This window comes from Bos indicus, chromosome 20, assembly GCF_029378745.1.
Source record: "Bos indicus isolate NIAB-ARS_2022 breed Sahiwal x Tharparkar chromosome 20, NIAB-ARS_B.indTharparkar_mat_pri_1.0, whole genome shotgun sequence".
In the NCBI taxonomy this organism is placed as follows: Eukaryota; Metazoa; Chordata; class Mammalia; order Artiodactyla; family Bovidae; genus Bos; species Bos indicus.
Genome location: NC_091779.1, coordinates 34,110,544 through 34,133,817, shown reverse-complemented (window position 1 = coordinate 34,133,817; position 23,274 = coordinate 34,110,544). Strand labels below are relative to the sequence as shown.

Sequence of the window (23,274 nt, the reverse complement as noted above, 5' to 3'; positions counted from 1 at the left end):
GACGAATGGATTGCCTCTTTTTTGGTACTGGTTGACTTTTCCTTATAATAAATTCCAGAAACTCTTCATATATTCTCATTATTTACCCTTTAGTTACATGTGTTGAAAATAATGCCCCCCCACTATGCTTTGTTTTTTTATTTCCGCTTTCTATAATAACTTTGATGGAAATAAATGGCTATATTTAATATAATCAAATTTCCCAAAATTTACTTTACCCTTATTACTTTTTGCATCTTAAGAAATCCTTACCTAACTAAAGCCATGATAATATTACCTTATATGCACATTATATTCTATCTTCAGATAAATCCTTCATCTACATAAAATTAATTTTTTCCCACAGCAGTCATGCTTTCTACTGATCGGTGTGCACAAACTATTTACTACATCCTCTACCTACTCACTTTACAAGAGTCCATTCAAACATTACCTCATGACAAATCTTTCCACTAAGTCAGAGCTTATTGCTTCAGGCTTGTTTTCATAGGCAGAAGTCATCCAACAAGGATTTTTTTTTTAGAACAAACTATGTTCTAGGCACTAAATTCTGGAGACAGAGAAAAACTTATAGCTACTACCTTTAGCATGTTAATAGCCCACTCACGGGTTCTTTCTTTCCTTCCTTTATTTCTTTCTTCCCCATCCCCTTCTCTTTCTTCCTACCCTGGGTTCTTGGGCAGTCTGGTGACTATATGATTACTTTCTCAAAATATTATTTTTATCAATATAAAAATAAAGCAAACAATATAACAAAGGAACCTAATGTATTAGAAGGGTTATCAAAATGTTACAAATCATGATACAGTAATATATGTGCTTCTAATGGTCACATTAAATACCAGGATCTAGGGGCAATTACAGTAACTATTATAATTTTGTACTGCTGAGTTAAACAATATTTTTATATATCTGCAACAATAATAATATGATATAAAATATCTTATTTATTGGTGACAAAGTCACAAATACTGCTAATACTACAGAAGTTTGTTGCCTGCAATCATAATGGAAGGCAGTGCTAAATTTTCATTTAATTTTAGTACAACTAGTGATGCCATTTTTTTCCATTCAGGCGTGTGACTCAGTTTTCCATAGCCTCAGGATAAGGACCCTTGGTCTTCTGGAGCAATTTGAAACATTCACGATCATGGCAGTTAGATATTCCTTTGACATGACAAAAAATAAAAAGAGAGAGAAAAAATTTTTAATTCAATACTAATGTAATCTGTATTCCATTTTATTTCAGTTATTTTTAATATTTGGATTGCTGTTGTTCAGTTGCTAAGTCATGTCTGACTCTGTGACTCCATGGCGTGCAGCATGGCAGATCTCCCTGTCCTCCACTATCTCCTGGAGTTCATTCAAACTCATGTCCACTGAGTCAATAATGCTATCCAATCGTCTCATCCTCTGTCAACCCCTTCTCCTCTTGCCTTCAGTCTTTTCCAGCATCGGGGTCTTTTCTAATGAGTCAGCTCTTTGCATCAGGTGGCCAAATTACTGGAGCTTCAGCATCAATCCTTCCAATGAACACACAGGGTTGCTTTTCCTTAGGATTCCTTTAAGATTGATTGGTTTGATCTCCTTGCTGTCCAAGGAACCCCAGCAGCACAACTCAAAAGCATCAATTTTTTGGTTCTCAAACTTCTTTATGGTACAACTCTCACATCCATACATGACTACTGGGAAAAAAATGGCTTTTGATAAAAACTATTTACTCATAAAATATATGAAGTTTGAAAACGCTAGTCCAGTAAAGATGATAGAGTTCAGACTCATGCTGTTCTTTTAAAAAACAGAAGTTTCTTATGCTATACACCAGGGTTATTTTTAACAAAACTCTTAGAATTTTTTTCTTTGTATTGTAATTATGGGTTTTCATGTCTGATGCAACAAGGTATTCATTAACTAATTTATTTTCATGATTCTTTGACCTAATGACCTAATACAGATTGAGTTAAAGCTTATAATACAACATCCTCATCACATGTTATCAGACACACACAGAGTAGACACATTAGCCAAGTTGTTAGCAGCCTAAGTGTAATTTGGCTCACTAAATGTGCATTAGTCACACATTTTCCATAATAACCTACCTCATAGAATAGAATCTCTGGCTATTCCAGGCTTGTTCCCTACTGTTAACCAACCTGAAAGAACACATACAGGAGTCTTAACAGAGGGCATTTGCATTCCCCCTGTGATCTCTTAATCTCACCAAAACCAAAGTCTTATTATCTGTCCCTTATTGGGTTCTTGGTTCATTTATCACAGTGGGTTTGTGTAGGTACTAAGATTTCCAAATTTTAACTCATGAGCACTTTAAAAAAAGAGCTGTTCCAGAGGCATAAAGATGAGCCTGCAATCTTTTGGTTCTATTATTTCTTCCCCCTCTGTTCAGTGGTAGCTTCCTTCCTCCTTCATAGCACATCCTTCTTCATCATTTCTCCTCTGTCTCCCTGCCTCTAGCATGTCTTTATGAGTTTCTCATTAATGAAAGTAAATGAATCTCAGTGGATATATCCCTTGGATATATAATAGTTTTCATAATCGAAATCAGAGTCAAGCTTTGTGGGTTAAAATCTAGCACCATGATCACATTATTATTGTATACAATTATCTGCTCTGAATTTGATGAGAGGTTCTATGAGAACAATTACATTTTAAATATATTAATATGGAAGAATATTTTAGACAAGTGAAAATTTAAATTTTCAAAAAAGACTGTTATTGTTCTGCCTTTTTCTATCTCAGGAATGTATGTAAAAGGAAAATTTCTAAGTGATCCAAAGTACTTTTAATTAGACTCTTGCATGGTTGTACTAAAAATAATTCATTTACTTAACATATATTTATAAAGCACCTACTAAGTGCCAGAAACACTGAGGAACATCGGGGAACAATACTGAGAGTGCTATAGTACTTGGAGAATATAGTAAATAAATAGATACACATTTCAAGATATATGTTTAAAATTAAATATTCAGTTAGTAAGTGCTACAGACAAATGTTTTAAAAATGAGAAAGTATATATCCACCAACAGACATAACCATATGAACAGGATTAAACTTCTTGCTTCCAAAATAATTTGTAGTGTTTTTCTTATTAACACATGTTCATTGCAGAAAACACAGAAATGTATTGAGAATAATGAAAACATCATGGTTAATCTTTATTGCAAATTGCACCTTATACTTTTAATATTCAGTTTAGTTCAGTCACTCAGTTATGTCCAACTCTTTGCGACCCCATGGATACATCAGGCTTCACTGTCCATCACCAACTTCCAGAGCTTGCACACACTCATGTCCTTTGAGTTGGTGATGCCATTAAACCATCTCATCCTCTGTCATCCCCATCTCCTCCTGCCTTCAATCTTTCCCAGCATTGGGATCTTTCCCAATGAGTCAGTTCTTCACATCAGGTGGCCAAAGTATTGTAGCTTCAGCTTCAGCATCAGTCCTTCCAATGAATATTCAGGACTGATTTTCTTTAGGATTGACTGGTTGGATCTCCTTGCAGTCCAATGGACTCTCAGGAGTCTTCTACAACACCACAGTTCAAAAGCATCAGTTCGTCAGTGCTCAGCTTTCTTTATGTAGTATCTCATATAATCTTCATAAATGCCCATTGAAATAAGCATAATTATGATCCCCGTTTTATACATGAGATAATTGGAAGGCAAATGAATTAACTTCCCCAAAGTCAACATATATTGCGTGCCAGCTTTGGAATAAAACGTTTGTCTGTTATCCATCTTCAAAGCTCATGCCATTAACATTATACTATCTGTTGCAGTCCAGAGAATCTCCGGCCCAAGATATTTCTCCCTAATCCACAGATCCTCTGAATATGTCATGCTAAACTGGAAAAGAGACGTTGAAGATAAAACTAAGGTTGCTAATTGGTGGAACTTTAGAAAATCTTAAATTAATCCTTCCGAGATCTTAGAAGCAGAGAAACTTTTCTAGCTGAATTCAGTCAGAGAAAAGCCTTACAGACAAAAGGCAGAAGAGATGCAAAGCATGAGAGAGTTTTCACCCACTGTTGTGGACTTTGAAAATGAAGGGGGCTATGAGCCATAAAATTCTGACAGGCTCTAGAAACTGGGAAGAACTACCTCTAGTGACAGCTAGCAAGAAAATAGGGGGCTTTGATCTTAAAATCACATGCAGCGGAATTCTTTCAACAATGTAAAGAACCTAGAAAAGCATTTTCCTCCAGAGACTTCAGGTAAGAGCCCAGGCTGGCACACACCTTGATTTTGGCCTGATGAGACCCAGAGCAGAGAAATCAGCTGGGCCCACTGGACTTCTATGGAACTGTGAGATGCTAAATTTTTTAAGCAGCTTAATATGTGGTAATCTGTTATACCAGCACTAAACAATGAATATGACATTCTTCCTCTCAATAAACACATAAAAAATTCTCTACTTGTACCACCCAGAGATAATCACTGTAAGCATTTGCAGATATACCTTTTTATCTTTCTTTGTAGGTATCTAGACATATGGCATAAATTTTAGATAATGCTGAACATACTATTTTTAACATCCTTTCAAACCTAGAATTTCACTGTGACTATGTTCTCAGGTTTTTAAAACATTACTCTAAGAGAATTTTAATGGCTAGCACTGTGCCACGGAGGTGGCGCCATGGTAAAGAACCCGCCTGCTAATGCACGAGGCACAGATTATGTAGGAATCCTGGGTCAGGAAGATTTCCTGCAGTAGGAAATGGCAACTCACTCCAGTATTCTTGCCTGGAGAATTCCATAGAGAGAGGAGCCTGGAGGCCTACAGTCCATGGGGTCTCAAAGAGTCAAACACTACTGAGTGACTGAGCGTGCATGCACCATGCCACTGAATAGTAAGGCCAGTTTAATGCCCCACATTTGAATACGTAAGTTGCTCTGAATACTTTACTAATATTCACAAAAATTGGATATTTAATGAACCATCTTATCCCCAGAGATTCACACTAGTTTTTCTGAAAACACTATCTGCAAACCCTCAAAGAGTCAAGATTCCAAAAACATCCAGAAATCTGTAGTTTTAAGATGGCTTCTGCTTTTCAACACTATTTCTAAGCTTTGCAGCTTTATTCCTCAGATGTGAGATGTATTGTTTCAAGTTCTTCAAAATGAATGTTCTGACCTTAAATCATTAATGACAAAAGGCAATGCCAAAGAATGTTCAAATTGCATACAACTGCACTGATGTCACAGCATCATCTCTCAGGATTTGGAATAGCTCCACTGGAATTCCATCACCTCCATTAGCTTTGTTCACAGTGATGCTTTCTAAGGCTCACTTGACTTCACATTCCAAGATGAATGCTGTGTAAGTGCTGCACTCAATATGCCAGCAAATTTGGAAAACTCAGCAGTGGCCACAGGACTGGAAAAGGTCAGTTTTCATTCCAATCCCAAAGAAAGGCAATGCCAAAGAATGCTCAAACTACCACACAGTTGCACTCATCTCACACGCTAGTAAAGTAATGCTCAAAATTCTCAAAGCCAGGCTTCAGCAATACGTGAGCCGTGAACTTCCACATGTTCAAGCTCATTTTAGAAAAGGCAGAGGAACCATAGACCAAATTGCCAACACTCCGCTAGATCATCGAAAAAGCAAGAGAGTTCCAGAAAAACATCTATTTCTGTTTTATTGACTATGCCAAAGCCTTTGACTGTGTGGATCACAAGAAACTGTGGAAAATTCTTCAAGAAATGGGAATTCCAGACCACCTGACTTGCCTCTTGAGAAACCTATATGCAGGTCAGGAGGCAACAGTTAGAAGTGGACATGGAACAACAGACTGGTTCCAAATAGGAAAAGGAGTACGTCAAGGCTGTATACTGTCACCCTGCTTATTTAACTTCTGTGCAGAGTACATCATGAGAAATGCTGGGTTGGAAGAAGCACAAGCTGGAATCAAGATTTCCAGGAGAAATATCAATAACCTCAGACATGCAGATGACACCACCCTTATGGCAGAAAGTGAAGAGAACTAAAAAGCCTCTTGATGAAAGTGAAAGAGGAGAGTGAAAAAGTTGGCTTAAAGCTCAACATTCAGAAAACAAAGATCATGGCATCTGGTCCCATCACTTCATGAGAAATAGATGGGGAAACAGTGGAAACAGTGTCAGACTTTATTTTTCTGGGCTCCAGAATCACTGCAGATGGTGACTGCAGCCATGAAATTAAAAGACGCTTACTCCTTGGAAGGAAAGTTATGACCAACCTAGATAGCATATTGAAAAGCGGAGACATTACTTTGCCAACAAAGGTCCGTCTAGGCAAGGCTATGGTTTTTCCAGTGGTCATGTATGGATGTGAGAGTTGGACTGTGAAGAAAGCTGAGCACCGAAGAATTGATGCTTTTGAATTGTGGTGTTGGAGAAGACTCTTGAGAGTCCCTTGGACTGCCAGGAGATCCAACCAGTCCATTCTAAAGAAGACCAGCCCTGGGACTTCTTTGGAAGGAATGATGCTAAAGCTGAAACTCCAATACTTTGGCCACCTCATGCGAAGAGTTGACTCATGAGAAGAGTTGGAAAAGACTCTGATGCTGGGAGGGATTCGGGGCAGGAGGAAAAGGGCACAACAGAGGATGAGATGGCTGGATGGCATCACCGACTGAACGGACGTGAGTCTGGGTGAACTCTAGGAGTTGGTGATGGACAGGGAGGCCTGGCATGCTGCGATTCATGGGGTCACAAAGAGTCGGACACGAATGAGCAACTGAACTGAACTGAAACGAACTGCACTTATGTCACATACTAGCAAGATAATGCTCAACCTTCTTTACACTAGGCTTCAGCAGTATGTCAACTGAGGACTTCCAGATGTACAAGCTGGATTAGAAAAGGCAGAGGAACCAGAGATCAAATTGCCAACATCTGCTGGATCATAGGAAAAGCAAGGGAATTCAAGAAAAACATATACTTTTGTTTCATTGACTACACTAAAGCCTTTGATTGTCTGGATCACAACAAACTGTGGAAAATTGTTAGAGAAATGGGAATACCTGAACCAGACTTTACCTGTGTCCTGAGAAACTTGTATGTAGGTCAAGAAGCAACGGTTATAATCCAACAGGGAACAATGGACTGGTTCAAAATTGGGGAAAGAATATGTAAAGGTTGTATAGTGTCATCCTGCTTATTTACCTTTTATGCAGAGTTCAGTTCAGTTCAGTCGCTCAATCCTGTCTGACTCTGTGCGGACTCTTTTGTTGACCATGATGGCTACTCCATTTCTTCTAAGGGATTCCTGCCCGCAGTAGTAGATATAATGGTCATCTGAGTTAAATTCACCCATTTCAGTCCATTTTAGTTCGCTGATTCCTAGAATGTCGACGTTCACTCTTGCCATCTCCTGTTTGACTACTTCCAATTTGCCTTGATTCATGAACCTGACATTCCAGGTTCCTATGCAATATTGTTCTTTACAGCATCGGAATTTGCTTCTATCACCAGTCACATCCACAACTGGGTATTGTTTTTGCTTTGGCTCCATCCCTTCATTCTTTCTGGAGTTATTTCTCCACTGATCTCCAGTAGTGTATTGGGCACCTACCGACCTGGGGAGTTCCTCTTTCAGTATCCTATCATTTTGACTTTTCATACTATTCGTGGGGTTCTCAAGGCAAGAATACTGAAGTGGTTTGCCATTCCCTTCTCCAGTGGACCACATTCTGTTAAATCTCTCCACCATGATCCTCCCGTCTTGGGTGGCCCCACAGGGCATGGCTTAGGCTGTGGTCCTAGTGTGATTAGATTGACTAGTTTTCTGTGAGTATGGTTTCAGTGTGTCTGCCCTCTGATGCCCTCTTGCAACACCTATGGTCTTACTTGGGTTTCTCTTACCTTGGACGTGGGGTATCTCTTCATGGCTGCTCCAGCAAAGCGCAGCCATTGCTCCTTACCTTGGATGAGGGGTATCTCCTCACCGCCGCCCCTCCTGACCTTGAACGTGGAGTATCTCCTCTAGGCCCTCCTGCGCCCCCACAGCCACTGCTCCTTGGAGGTGGGGTTGCTCCTCTCGGCCACTGCCCCTGACCTCGAAGTGGGGTAGCTCCTCCCAGCCGCCGCTCCTGACCTCAGACGCAAGGTAGCTCCTCCCAGCCACCGCCCCTGACCTCGGACATGGGGTAGCTCCTCCTGGCCGCCGCCCCTGACCTTGGACGTGGGGTAGCTCCTCTTGGCCGCCACCCCTCGGGCATGGGGTCCTCCTGGCTTCTGCCCCTGATCTCGGATGTGGGGTAGCTTCTCTCGGCTGTGCTTGTGCGCCGTCGCAGCCACCCGCATTTGCGCTATATGCAGAGTACAACTTGCAAAACGCCGGACTGGATGAAGCACAAGCTGGAATCAAGATTGCCAGGGGAAATATAAACAACCTCAGATATGCAGATGATACCACTTTAATGGAGGAAAGTGAAGAACTAAAGAGCCTCTTGATGAAGGTGAAAGAAGAGAGTGAAAAACCTGCCTTAAAACTCAACATTCAAAAAACTAAGATCATGGCATCTGGTCCCATCATTTTATGGCAAACAGTTGGGGAAAAAGTGAAAATAGTAACAGATTTCATTTTCTTGGGCTCCAAAATCACTGTGGAGGGTGACTGTAGCCATGAAATTAAAACACGCTCCTTGGAAGAAAAGCTATGATAAACCTAGACAACATATTAAAAAGCAGAGACAAAGGTCTCTGCTGACAAAGGTCCATCTAGTCAAAGCTATGGTTTTTCCAGTAGTCATGTATAGATGTGAGTGTGGGAGCATAAAGGAAGCTGAGTGCCAAAGAATTGATGCTTTCGAACTGTGGCGTTGGAGAAGACTCTTGAGAGCCCCTTGAACAGCAAGGAGATCAAACCAGTCAATCCTAAATTAAATCAACCCTGACTATTTACTGGAAAGACTGCTGCTGAAGATGAAGCTCCAATACTTTGGCCACCTGATTTGAAGAGCCAATTCACTGGAAAGGACCCTGATGCTGGGAAAGATTGAGGGCAGAAGGAGAAGGGGGCGAATGAGGATGAGATGGTTGGATGGCATCATTGATTCAATGAACCTGAGTTTGAGCAAACTCAGAGAGGAAGTAAAGGACAGGGAAGCCTGGCATGCTGTAGTCCACGGGGTTACACAGAATTGAACATGACTTAGTGACTGGACAACAACGGAAAAAAAAATTTATATGTGAACTTACATATAGAAGAAAGCTCAATTTCCTTCTTAATTGTTCACCATTTAACATAATCCAGCTTTCTTAAACTGTTTGACAGCATTGCAATAAATATTGTTCTACAAGTATGTTGCTGCTGTTGCAAGTATAGTTATACATATTACTGAGTTGTTCTTTAGGATACAGGCCTTGAAGTGGAATTACTGAATTCCCAATTTTACACACGTTTAAAGCTTTTTATTCTTCTTCAGAATATCCTAGCTTCTTTTTACAAATGTCTTTAGATAAAAGCAAATGCTCAAAGGTTTATTGAAGCAATCTTTGCATTAAAAGCCAGAAAAACTATCTTTGACTTTCAGATCTGTAAACTGTTAGGTTTCTCTAACTGTTTGGCCTCACCTTTTCCTCAAGTGAAAAATGAGGGTCTTTGTCATAATGCTTTCAAAAGCAAGCTGAGGACTTTATGCTCTAAGCAGTATGTAATGATAATGATCTAGGAGTAAATGTATTTCTTAAAACAGTTGCAGTCTCATGTTGAGTCCACTCAGGGAGAAGTAATAAATATGCCTCTACTGAAACCTCTTATCTTATTAAAGCATATTTCCTTCACAGACATTTACCATGCAGGAAAAAGAAGGGTTGGACCTATTAGAAAATTTTGTGCATTGCTCATTTCCCTAATTATTAATGAATATTGTTCTTCCACATCACAAATTCACTTCTGAACTCATAATTAAATGACTAATAAAGGTAAGGTTTTGTATCCAGTAAAGGAAATGCCAAATGATTTCCTATATTTGATGGCATTTGGGTTTATTCAAAGCACATGACCTCACTCTTCCTGATGCCGACATCAGGGTGCCCCAGAGAGAAGTTGGTGGGAAGAAAACTTGTCAGTTTTTGGTTAGGATTTTAAGTATGACACACCAAAATTCACCTTTTTGTAAAAGAAACCTGGAGAACAAAAGCCATCTTTTATTAACTGAAAGAGGAAGTTTCTAATTTGTTATATAAAGAAATATTATGACTTGATACAAAACACCTGGAGAAATTTCCTAAATATAAGCTAAACTTTAGTCTTTTCCCTGCTCCAGTAAATAGTTATCAGAGCTCTTTCCACCATTAACAAAGACCTGGGAATTTCTGTTTCTTAGTAGATAATCCTCACTGGAATGTTCTCACAGATACAGTATTTTTTTTATATATGAAAAAAATAAATGATCGTACCATGTGCTAAATATGCCTTCAGGTTACTGAAATTCCAGGTGTCATAAAATCCTCATGATTGTAATTGTATTGGATGAATTCCAGTGAAAACAGCACATACGGTTTGATTCTGTAATACAACCAGATTTGAAGAGAATATATCTCTTTTTACTATTTTTTTATTTATTCATTTTATTTTTGACTGTGCTGGGTCTTCTTTGATTGTCGTTGTGAGTGGGCTTCTTCTGGTTGAGGTGAGCAGAGTCTGCTCTTCATTGCTGTGTAAGGGCTTCTCATTACGGTGGCTTCTCTGTTTCACAGGTTCTAGGGTGTGCAGACTTCAGTATTTGCAGCACACAGGCTCAGTAGTTGTGGTGCATGGGCTCAGCTGGCCCACAGCATATGGAATCTTTCCAGAGCCGAGATCGAACCCATGTCCCCTGCATTGGCAGGCAGGAGAAATCAGCTCTTTAATGCGTGCAAATTTTGAGCTTACAGATCATGAATAAGAAAACCATGTTCAAAAATTATGGTTCTTTAGCTTTGGTCAGTATCAGAATCTCCTAGGGAATCTTGTAAAAATACAAAGGTCGTTGGATCACAACGAACTGTGGAAAATTCTGAAAGAGATGGGAATACCAGACCACCTGACCTGCCTCTTGAGAATTCTGTATGCAGGTCAGGAAGCAACAGTTAGAACTGGACATGGAACAGACTGGTTCCAAATAGGGAAAGGAGTACGTCAAGGCTGTATATTGTCACCCTGCTTATTTAACTTCTGTGCAGAGTACATCATGAGAAACCCTGGGCTGGATGAAGCACAAGCTGGAATCAAGATTGCCAGAAGAAATATCAATAACCTCAGATATGCAGATGATACCACCTTTAGAAGAAGAACTAAAGAGCCTCTTGAAGAAAGTGAAAGAGGAGAGTGAAAAAGTTGGCTTAAAGTTCAACATTCAGAACACTAAGATCATGACATTCAGTCCCATCACTTCATGGCAAATAGATGGGGAAACAGTGTCAGACTTTAGTTTTCTGGGCTCCAAAATCACTGCAGATGGTGATTACAGCCATGAAATTAAAAGACGATTACTCCTTGGGAGGAAAGTTATGACTAACAGCATATTAAAAAGCAGAGACATTACTTTGCCCGCAAAGGTCCATCTAGTCAAAGCTATAGTTTTTCCAGTAGTCATGTATGGATGTGAGAGTTGGACTGCAAAGAAAGCTGAGTGCTGAAGAATTGATGCTTTTGAATTGTGGTGTTGGAGAAGACTCTTGAGAATTCCTTAGACTGCAAGGAGATCCAACCAGTCCATCCTAAAGAAGATCAGTCCTGAAAATTCATTGGAAGGACTGATGCTGAAGCTGAAACTCCAATCCTTTGGCCACCTGATGTGAAGAACTGACTCAGTTGAAAAGACCCTGATGCTGGGAAAGATTAAAGGTGGGAGGAAAAGGGGATGACAGAGGATGAGATGGTTGGATGGCATCACTGACTCAATGGACATGAGTTTGAGTAAACTAAACTCTGAGAGTTGGTGATGGACAGGGAGGCCTAGTGTGCTGTAGTCCATGGGGTCACAAAGAGTTGGACATGACTAAGTGACTAAACTGAACTGATCTGAAGCCTATTCTACTCCAGTGAGTCTGGAACTCTGTCTCTCCAGTTGATTTTGTTACTCATCAAAGTTGGAGAACCACTATTCCTGAACCCTGTTATAAAGCTGCTGTTTCTTCTTAAGGTGCATATGAAAAACCTGAGAACCCTACTAAAATGCAGGTTCTGACTCAGTTCTGAATTGGTGTTGGGGGGTGCGGGGGAGTTTATCTAAGAATCTATACCTCAGCAAGGACCCAAATAACTAACACTATGCTCGGTCCACAGACCACATTCTGAGCTATAAGGCAGAGTCTAGCAGCACAGTTTCAACTCCTTTATATATGACATCTGCCTCAAGCCAATGTGAATAAAAATTTTCCACTTCCAGCAGCACTTGCCTAGGAGATATCAAAACTGACTGTTGTATTTTATCGCAGCTGGCTCTAAACAACCGAAGTTTCCCTGAACTTTGAGTGACCTGGATGGCAGATCTTTATGGAACCTAATTGCAGACACTTTCTGGAAAAATGAAAAATGAGACTATTTTAACCAAGTGTACACACATGTATGGACTTACCCTGCCCTCTCATTTCTATGCTTAATGTAATTACGTACTCCTCTCTCCAGCATATCAAGACCCCTGGTTTTCTCCTTCAGCAAATGACTCAGTGAATTGAACTTTTCACTGTTCTGTGTTCTCTTGCCTGGTAAGTTAATGGGTTAGACTTGCTTTTTTTGTTGTTGCTGGTTTTGCTCTGGAGGTCTTTGTTTTATGCCTTTTTATTTGGAGTGTAATTGCCTTACAATGCTATGTTAGTTTCTGCTGTACAATGAAGCGAATCAGTTATATGTATGCATATATTCCCTCCCTCTTAGACCTCCCTCCCACCCGACTCCCACAACCCCACCCATTTAGGCCATCACAGAGCAGCCAGATGAGCTCCCTGTGCTATACAGCAATTTCCCATTAGCCATATATTTTATATGGTAGTGTGTATATGTCAATCTTAACCTCCCAATTCGTTGCACTCTCCCCTTCTCCCCCACCTCCGTGTCCACACATGTGTCCTCTACTCTGCGTATCTTTCGTGGTGCTCAAATAGGTTCATCCGGACTGAAAAATAAATGTTTTATTCTTCAATGCTAAGTTTTTAAGACACTGTTATTCCATAAAATCTTTGTTAAATCGACTATGCCTTTCTAAAATCATCTGCCTGGGGAATCCCTTCTTTCCTAAAAGGATTTTGCTCTGGTATTATCACTTGGTGAAAACTTCCATCACCTCCCAGTTGGAGCAATGTGACTATTCTCCACTCCATGCCAGCACCAGACATCATCCTCTGGTCCTAATGTACACCTAGCACACGACTACCCATCTGTGAGTTTACATCTTATGTTCTGCACTGCAAAGTGAAAACCTGACAGTAAGGGTCATTTTTTGTTGTATTATTTTTGTTATTGTTTTTATAGTTGTATCTCTGTTGAATTGAATAGGTGATGGTAAATAGTAATATTTTCTTCTTGTTACTTAACATCAGAATTCACAAAGTACTTTAATGTATGTTATATAATATGACCTTAATATATATATAAGAAAGGTTTTGAGATGTTAATAAAGCAAGAACCTTCAAAATATGAATTACCTTGAAAGCATCTGTAATTAATGTCCAAAAAAAGGATTTAAATTCAAATTTTTCCTCTAGATGTACATTAATCCATTTTCAATCACAAGCATAGAAAAAGAACTTTTCTTACCAATTTTAAATTTCTTATCAATATAGAGTAAAATAAAATTCTGGGAAAAGATATAGGTATAATCTTTTAGATATGGGTTCCCCATAATATATCCCCAAACTACAACACACAGGGGAAGCAGACTGAGCTATAATAGAGGCAGGTATATGGAAGAAATGGGGATACTGACCACCCCAATATGTGTGAAAAGACTAAAACAGCAGGAGAGAAGAGATACCAAGGTCTGCAAAGAAGTCAAGGAGAATTTTAACCTGAGTTCCTAGCAATAGTTTCTTTCGGCTCCACTCTACTTTCTATTATTTAATTCCACCTTGCAGCTATAGAATTTATTTGTTCATTAATTTTAATTTGCTTATATGTTTTAAAGTATTTAAGGCTGAATTTTATTTAAAGCATTGCAGAAGACTATATGTGTTTAAAACATCCAATTATAGAATACCAAAAATGATAGAAACAGTACAACAAAGTTTTTGTTTTGCCTTTTTTTTGTTTTTTTTCTAAGTCAAGCTTACAGGAAACAAACTGTCCTGTGGACAAAAAAAAAAGCTTAAACTATAGCGGTGGGCAAGCTCAGAAAAGATGGGTTAACCTAAGGAGTATTTGTCAATAATAAAAATCTAGTGCTCTATTTCATAGAATTATTCAGGAAAAGTGGGGAAAAGGCCTTGGACCCTTTAGGTAATCTAAAGGAAAAATTACCTGCTTCTGGAAGAAAAAAAAAAAGATGTCAAAGAAACTTAACCCTCTGCCTCAGCTCAGGTGAGGAAAAATCATCTTCCCTGAGAATTAACTGCATTCTTGCGAACTGGCCATTGAAAGCACATTACCCACTTAGTCAATGTGTAACCCAAATTGGGGGGTGGGGGACAGATAAATTAGGAGTTTGGGATTAACATATACACACTACTGTACATAAAATAGACAATCAGCAAGGATCTACTTATAACACAGAGAACTACACTCAATATTTTGTAATAACCTACAAGGGAAAAGAATCTGAAAAAGAATAACTATGTATTTATAGATAGATATTCTTTTTTGTATATATCTGAATCACTTTCTATACGCCTAAAACTAACACAACATTGTAAATCAACTATACTTCAATAAAAAGAAAAAAATGTGTAAACAAAACAAAAAAAAACAACTCCAAAGCAAGAAATAAGCTTCACATAATTCTAAGCTTAATATCTTAAGTATCTTACAAAGCAAAGTAGAATATATCAAACTAAAGTTGCCAAATTATGCTTCCTCCCAAAAAAAAAAAAAAAGCCCTGAAGACGAAGCGCTAGCAGAAACGAAAACTAGATTTGAAAATTAAATTTGAAAGCACTTTAGGCATTATAAGTATCAGAATCAAAGTACAGAATAAATATGCTACAAATATTTGGGGAAACAAAACATCAAGTGAGAAACAAAAAAAGCAGATGAACTAGATAGATTAAATTTACAGAAAGAGAGAATTGATGTGGTAAATTGATTATGAAATGGTCTTAATGCTTCATCCCTCCCTATAATTTACAACACCCTGTGTGATATAACTTGCAGATCCTCTCACCAAATGGTGGAGTGTATTTCCCCAGTCTTACAGGCTGGGCTTGTGCAGAAGTAATGGTGTGCAGGCCTGATTTATCCATTAGTTTTGGTGGTCACAGTGCTGAGTCCACAATACTTTTAGAGGCTCATAAAAGTGTTTAATCTTAGTTTCTTTTAAAACCAGAATAAACAGAAATCAAATAGTGAATATATAGTAATAGTAATGAGTCCAGTCTAGATTACATTCATCTTTATTCCAAGGCAGTTATAAAATACAGTTTTTAATACTTTTTTATGACATGAGATCCACAAAGGACAAGATGCCAAGGGCTTCCAAAAGTAATAATGAAACCTGATAATGTGCTCATGTTAGTCCAGGACTGAATAGGCCTTGTGTTCTGCTTGTTCTATTGTAACCCTGTCACCACAACACAAACATTCATGGCCTTGCCTACTGGAGAAGGAGAGATACCTGGAGCAGAACTGACTCACCCCAGATGAGGCCCCAGACATTTTGGCTGAAACCAGCAAAATCAGCAAAGCCACAAAGCCAACCCACAGATGCTTGTAATGTGTAAGTGAGCCCAGTCAAGCCCAGAAGATCAGTCTGCTGACCTGGTTCATGAACAATAATACATGCTTGTTGTTCTAAGCCACTGAGTTTTGGGGTGGTTTGCTATGCAGCGGTAACAAATTGATACAAATAAATTGAAATAAAACTTCTGCATTGAAACCAGAAGGGACAAAGTGAAATTTTCAAACTAAAAGCATGGAAGATAAGAAGGAAGAGTTTAAAATATGTCTATTGGAGTTTCCCATGGCAGCAGTAGGAAGACTATATTTGAAAGGATGATGACTAAATATTTTGGGATTAGTAAAGGACTCAGACTATAGTTCCAGGAAGGACAATAAATGCTAAAAGGCAGAATAAATGGAATCTATACGTAATACATCAAAGTGAAAAAGCAAAACAGCAAAAATAAAACATGTGAAAGCAGGTAGATTAGAGGAGGCAATGTCACAAAGGTATGGAAGATAATATAATACTTTCTATATTCATTGTATGGGCACAAACTCCATGCAAATCACATGCTCCATTTAATCTTCCTTCATCACCTAACACTGGGAGAGATTTTCATTCTCTTCTGGGTTTTCAGGACACTCTGTGGGAACCTCTTACATAGTATGTATCTCATAATTCTTATTATCATTGTTATTCATGGGTAGAACCAAATTTTTTTTGTTTTTTTTTTTGAGCCAGACCTAATCAAGCAACTGGCCCAAACTTTTTATATAATAAGGGAAATTACCTTCTTTAATTCAAAAGCATCCTGGAAAATAATAGTAATACACTTGGCCTTCAGTATCCAACCAACTGTAGATCAAAAATGATCTTTGAAAAAAGAAATCTAGAAAGTTCCAAAAAGCAAAACTGAATTTGCTGTGTGCTTCCACAACTATTTACATAACATTTATATTGTATTTATAACTATTTGAAATGGCAACCCACTCCAGTATTCTTGCCTGGGAAATTCCAAGGATAGAGGAGTCTGGCAGGCTACAGTCCATGAGATCACAGAGTCAGACACAACTGAGTGACTGAGCATGCATTCACACACATCATTTACATCGTATTAGGTAATATAAAGGACTTCCCTGGTAGCTGAGATGGTAAAGAATCTGCCTGCAAATGCAGGAGACGGGTTCAGTCCCTTGGTCAAGAAGATCCCATGGAGAAGGGAATGGCAACCCACTCCAGTATTCTTGCTGGGAAATCCATGGACAGAGGAGCCTGGCAGGCTATAGTCCATGGGGTCACAAAGAGTCAGACACAACTGAGCCACTAACACTATACTATAGGTATTATAAGTTATCTAGAAATGACTTAAGGTATGTGGGAGGGTGTGCATAGGCTATATGAAAATACAATCCACTTAACATAAGGGACTTGAGCATTCAAGGATTTTGGCTTCCAATGGATATCCTAGAACCAATCTCCAGCAGATACTGAGAAACAACTGCATTAATACACTGTTACTTGCTTTTGGATAGTCAGTCTTAACAAAATATTATATATTTTATCATATTTTTTCACAGTCAAAAACCTAGTCAAAAACCTTAAAAGATTTAATTGTCAGGAGCTCAATGTTTTATTTTTTCATGTCCAACTCTTTGGGACCCCATGAACTGCAGCACATCAGGCTTCCCTGCCCTTCATTATCTCCCTGAGTTTACAACTTAGCAACTGAGCAACGATGTTTTATTATACTCCTCAATGTCCATGTTCAAAACATATTACAATTCTAGTTAACAGCATTGCATTGACAGAAAATGCAAGCAGTAGAGAACATCTCAAAGGGGAGTACATGCTAAAGATACTTTAAAAAGCCTTATTATATAAATTTTAATGTTTTTAAAAAAATTTTTTAATAATTTTTTAAAATAAATAAATACATGTTTAATAGAACTGTACATTTCCTTATTATACAGACACATACTTACTGTCTCTTCACCTTTCCAATACATTTATTTTCCAATTTTGGAATAGTAAGTATTCACTTTCTGCATTACTACGTCATTGAAATGCTAGTCAGAGCTGTGTCGGGTAGTACAAAGTGATTATCTTTCTTTTCTTGCATAATTTATTTTTCTCCATAAATTATATTTGTCTTAATTTTTTCAAGTTATTTTACTTTTTAGAGCAGTTTTAATTTCCTAGAAAAACTGAGTAGAATAATTGTCTGAAGTTTGCGTACAAGGTTTGTATGTTTTTTAAATTCTTATTCAAGGTCTTCCCAAAGTGCTTCAATACACTCTCAAAACATTTAAGTACATTATGCTTTCAATTTTGTCATTTGGAAGAAAGCTTTCTGGAACTTTTAAGACTTCTCCTATCTTGATTGTCTTCTATGATGACTAAACAGTCCTCTGGATCAAGGATTAGATTATTTTTAAGTCTTTGAAGCCCTTCCCATCAGCAAAGTGACTAGCATATTGTGAGCCTTCTGTAAGTTATTAAACAATGACCCTACTACAAGAAGAAAGCAAGTGGGAAGCGTCTGCGTGATTGAGCTACTTACTCTGGAATATTCAACTAAACAGACAGTCCATAGTAGTTCAACAAGGGCTCCAGTTTATAGTAGTTCAACAGGGGCTCCTAGATCTGGAACTCTGGAGCTTTGCCTCACTGATCAATTCTTTCTATCAACTGACAATGCCATTTATTTAGCTGGTCTGTTATTTGGGTATCATATGTTACTGCCTGTGACATATTTGTCAGAATCAACCTTCTTGGTCTCCTACTCTTCCATTTTACAGAAACAGATAATGAAAAACAAAATACATAAGTACCATTGCATCATCATGGTCTGCAGAGCACATTTAAATGTCCCTGAAGATAATCAATGCAGTTAAATTGATCTCTGAAATCAAAAGAAAGAATCTCATTTCTTTCAACTTAATTGAAACTGTCCTAAAATTCAAATGCACTAACAGGTGAGAAAGGCAATTATATAATTCTTTTATGAATTTCATGTTTATGTTTCTCCTCCTTGCTGTAGAAACTCTTGTGTTTACAAGCAGTACCATAGGAAAAAGCAATGAGTAGATCAAATTTAAAAAGTGGAACCCCAGCTCCAGAATCTATTCATTAGGCAACTGAATAATTTCTCTGTTTCTACCTGATCATATTAAAAAAAATAAGAAGAATGAATATCCACTCTCAATTTCAGTACTGCCTTGACTACAGGACAGAAGAGAGTACAACAGCATTTTATAAATCTTAAAGCACACTGAAAATACTTTAATTAGATACCTGTGGTGGATTCATTTCGATATTTGGCAAAACTAATACAATATTGTAAAGTTTAAAAATAAAATAAAATAAAAAATAGATATTTTAGACAAAACCATGTGTTAAAGATTCATGAAATAAGAAAAAAATAAAAGGCCATAGATACAAAAATACTATAGGGTGGCCGTGAAGGATCATGGCTACTGAGCACAGGATCTAGAGAAAATCAACTATAGTTCAAATTCCAGCTTTACCACATACTAGCTGAGTGATGATAGATAATTTACAAATCCTTTCTTTTCTTGGTATTTTTATCTGTAAAATAGGAATAATAATAGAATATTAATGGAATGAAGTAAAAGAAGTATGTAAAGCATGTAACCCAGTATCAAGCATATGGTCATCATATAGTATAGATGAGATCTTTTTTCATTTGTTATTATTAGTGCTGAACAAGAACTGTAACTGGTCAGTTCAGTCAGTTCAGTTGCTCAGTCATGTCTGACTCTTTGCAATGCCATGGACTGAAGAACGCCAGGCCTCCCTGTCGATCACCAACTACCAGAGTTTACTCAAAACTCAAGTCCCTTGAGTCAGTGATGTCATCCAATCATCTCATCCTCTGTCGTCCCCTTCTCCTCCTGCCTTCAATCTTTCCCAGCATCAGGGTCTTTACAAATGAATCAGTTCTTCACATCAGGTGGCTAAAGTATTGGAGTTTCAGCTTCAACATCAGTCCTTCCAATGAATATTCAGGACTGATTTCCTTTAGGATGGACTGGTTAGATATCCTTGCAGTCCAAGGGACTCTCAAGAGTCTTCTCCAACACCACAGTTCAAAAGCATCAATTCTTAGGCACTCAGCTTTCTTTTCAGTCCAACTCTCACATCCATACATGAGTATTGGAAAAACTATAGCCTTGACTAGATGGACCTTTGTCAGCAAAGTAATGTCTCTGCTTTTTAATATGTTGTCTAGGTTAGTCATAACTTTTCTTCCAAGGAGCAAGTGTCTTTTTATTTCATGGCTGCAGTACCACCTGCAGTGATTTTGGAGCCCAAAGAATAAAGTCTGCCACCATTTCCACTGTTTCCCCATCTATTTCCCATGAAGTGATGGGACTGGATGCCATGATCTTAGTTTTCTAAATGTTAAGTTTTAAGCCAACTTTTTAACTCTCCTCTTTCACTTTATTCAAGAGGCTCTTTAGTTCTTCTTCACTTTCTACCATAAGGGTAGTGTCATCTGCATATCTGAGGTTATTGATATTTCTCCCAGCAATCTTGATTCCAGCTTGTGTTTCTTCCAGTCCAGCGTTTCTCGTGATATACTCTGCATATAAGTTAAATAAGCAGGGTGACAATATACAGCCTTGACGTACTCCTTTTCCTATTTGGAACCAGTCTGTTGTTCCATGTCCAGTTCTAACTGTTGCTTCCTGACCTGCATACAGGTTTCTCAAGAGGCAGGTCAGGTGGCCTGGTATTCCCATCTCTAGAAGAATTTTCCACAGTTTATTGTGATGCACACAGTCAAAGGCTTTGGCATAGTCAATAAAGCAGAAATAGATGTTTTACTGGGAACTCTCTTGCTTTTTCGATGATCCAACAGATGTTGGCAATTTGATCTCTGGTTCCTCTGCCTTTTTTAAAACCAGCTTGAGCATCTAGAAGTTCCTGGTACACGTACTGGTGAAGCCTGGCTTGGAGAATTTTGAGCATTACTTTACAGTGTGTGAGATGAGTGCAATTGTGCGGTAGTTTGATCATTCTTTGGCATTGCCTTTCTTGGGATTGTAATGAAAACTGACCTTTTCCTGTCCTGTGGCCACTGCTGAGCTTTCCAAATTTGCTAGCATTTTTTTTAATTTTATTTTATTTTTAAATTTTACAATATTGTATTGGTTCTGCCATATATCGAAATGAATCCACCACAGGCATTCACAGCATCATCTTTTAGGATCTGAAATAGCTCAACTGGAATCCCATCACCGCCACTAGCTTTGTTTGCAGTGATGCTTCCTAAGGCCCACTTGACTTTGCATTCCAGGATGTCTGGCTCTAGGTGAGTGATCACACCATTGTGATTATCTGGGTTTGAGGATCTTTTTCAAAAACCTCTTCTTAATATCTTTTGCTTCATAATTTTATTTACCTTAATTCTTCTGCAAAAATCTATATCATTCTGTAGGACTGTTTTCTAGTTATAGGAAACATACAGTTATTTCATTAGAATAACTGATGACACATTGTAACATCATAGAATTTGAAGCTAAAATAAAACTTTAGAGGAGATTTCATCTAACTTACTTTGCAGATAAGAAAATGGAGGTACAGAGAATGCACCCAGTTGATTAAGATTACACCACTTGTAGTGGCAGCTTTTACAGTAAAATCAGAGCCTCTGACATCTAAGTACCAAAGATTGTTGTCTTCTGGATACCTTCAGTTATTTCCAAAGATATACCAAAAGCATCATCTTCTAAGTCATAAGAATTACTAGTTGTATATTCTATTTTAACAGTCAGTGGGCTTTTTTCCACACTGCTCTTTTGTGTAACTTTGTCATAGAATGTAAAAATTATTCAAACTACTATGTATTTTATATATATATATATATATGGGAAGTTAGAAACTCACATTTTGCTAGTTATTAGTTACCACTTACTGGAAGTAGAGCTGCCTTGAGAAAGTCAACAACTCATAATATATTTTCAATTAGCTCCTGCAACTTTTCATTTTGAAGCTTTAAAATACTAGCTAAACCCACTACACTCATCTCAGTTTTGAATTATGATAATCCCCATTTGAAATGCGACTACAAAAATAGCTGGCTTTGCACTTACTCTACAATCTGTTGCATACTACATGATATTTTTAGTACCAACCTTACACAAAATGGGGGCTTCCCAGGTAGCGTTAGTGGTAAAGACTTCGCCTGCCAGTGCAGGCGACCATAAGAGACTGAGTCAGGAAGATCCCCTGGAGGACAACGTGGCAACCCACTTCATTATTCATAGCTGGAGAATCCCATGGACAGAGGACCCTGGTGGGCTACAGTCCATAGGGTCACAACGAGTTGGACAAACTGAAGCAACTTAGCACACACACATGTATACAAAAATAATAAAACTAAATAGAATAGAAAACAAAAAAGAGGCAATTAAAAAAAAACCAGAAACTTGTAGGTAACCTCAACAACTTTCCACACTTTAGTAATTTCTATCTGGTGAAAAGAATCCATACAACTTCAAAACATTTCTGCCAAAATCCTGAGTTTCCCTGTGAGATGGGAGAATGACAGGTACATCCATCCTAAAATACAGTAAACCAGGACAATTGCCCCAGCACAGCCCTCAGGTGGCTTCATGCCAGCCACTGCTGCTAGGTGGATGAGCAGAAACTGAAGGAAGCAAGCAGTGACAAAAGACACATCTTAACAGCTCATCCTGATTTCACGAGAGTTCCTTGACATTGGTTTTGATCTAGTTTTATTAATATTTGGATACTACACAGTGAAGACTTGGAGAAGGAGAATCCACCAAGATTTGCACTGAGTATCTCCTTTGTGGTATAGTTTTTAATATTTGAAATCCCACAGGAAAGTTCAGAAAAGTAAGACAGTTTATTGATAAGAAATGAAAGCAATGCCATAGTGAAGTGAAAGAGTTAGTTGCTCAGTTGAGTCCCAACTCTTTGCGACCCCATGGACTGCACTCCACCAGGCTCTTCTGTCCATGGGATTCTCCAGGCAAGAATATTGGAGTGGGTTGCAATTTCCTTCTCCAGGGGATCTTTCCAACCCAGGGATTGAACCCAGATCTCCTGCATTGCAAGCAAATTCTTTACCATCTTAGTCATCAGGGAAGCCCTTCATTGATAAGAAATGAAACCAACATCATAATTTTTCTAAGTGTAATTTCATAAACTAATTATAATCTTTAATTGTGACTAAATTGTAAAATGATCTAGGGCAGGACCCACACCCCTTGCTATCTTCTTTCCTGATCCACTGTGTGACCTATGAGAAAGTGAGTGAAAGTCGCTCAGTCGTTTCTGACTCTGTAATCCCATGGACTGCACAGTCCATGGAATTCTCCAGGCCAGAACACTGGAGTGGGTAGCTTTTCCCTTCTCCAGGGAATCTTCCCAATCCAGGGGTCGAACCCAGGTCTCCTGCATTGCAGGCG

The 23,274-nt window shown here is 38.3% G+C and overlaps 1 long non-coding RNA gene across 1 annotated transcript in view; it reads right to left on the bottom strand.

Moving 5' to 3' along the window:
* Nucleotides 1-927: 927 nt before the first annotated feature.
* Nucleotides 928-23,274, bottom strand: part of LOC139178012 (uncharacterized) — a 165,652-nt gene continuing 143,305 nt past the window's right edge. Inside the window, exons 3-4 of the long non-coding RNA XR_011562439.1 lie at nt 7,176-8,369; nt 928-1,167 (exon numbers count right to left, since the gene is read on the bottom strand). This is a non-coding gene — a long non-coding RNA (uncharacterized lncRNA). The remainder of the gene's footprint in view (nt 1,168-7,175; nt 8,370-23,274) is intronic.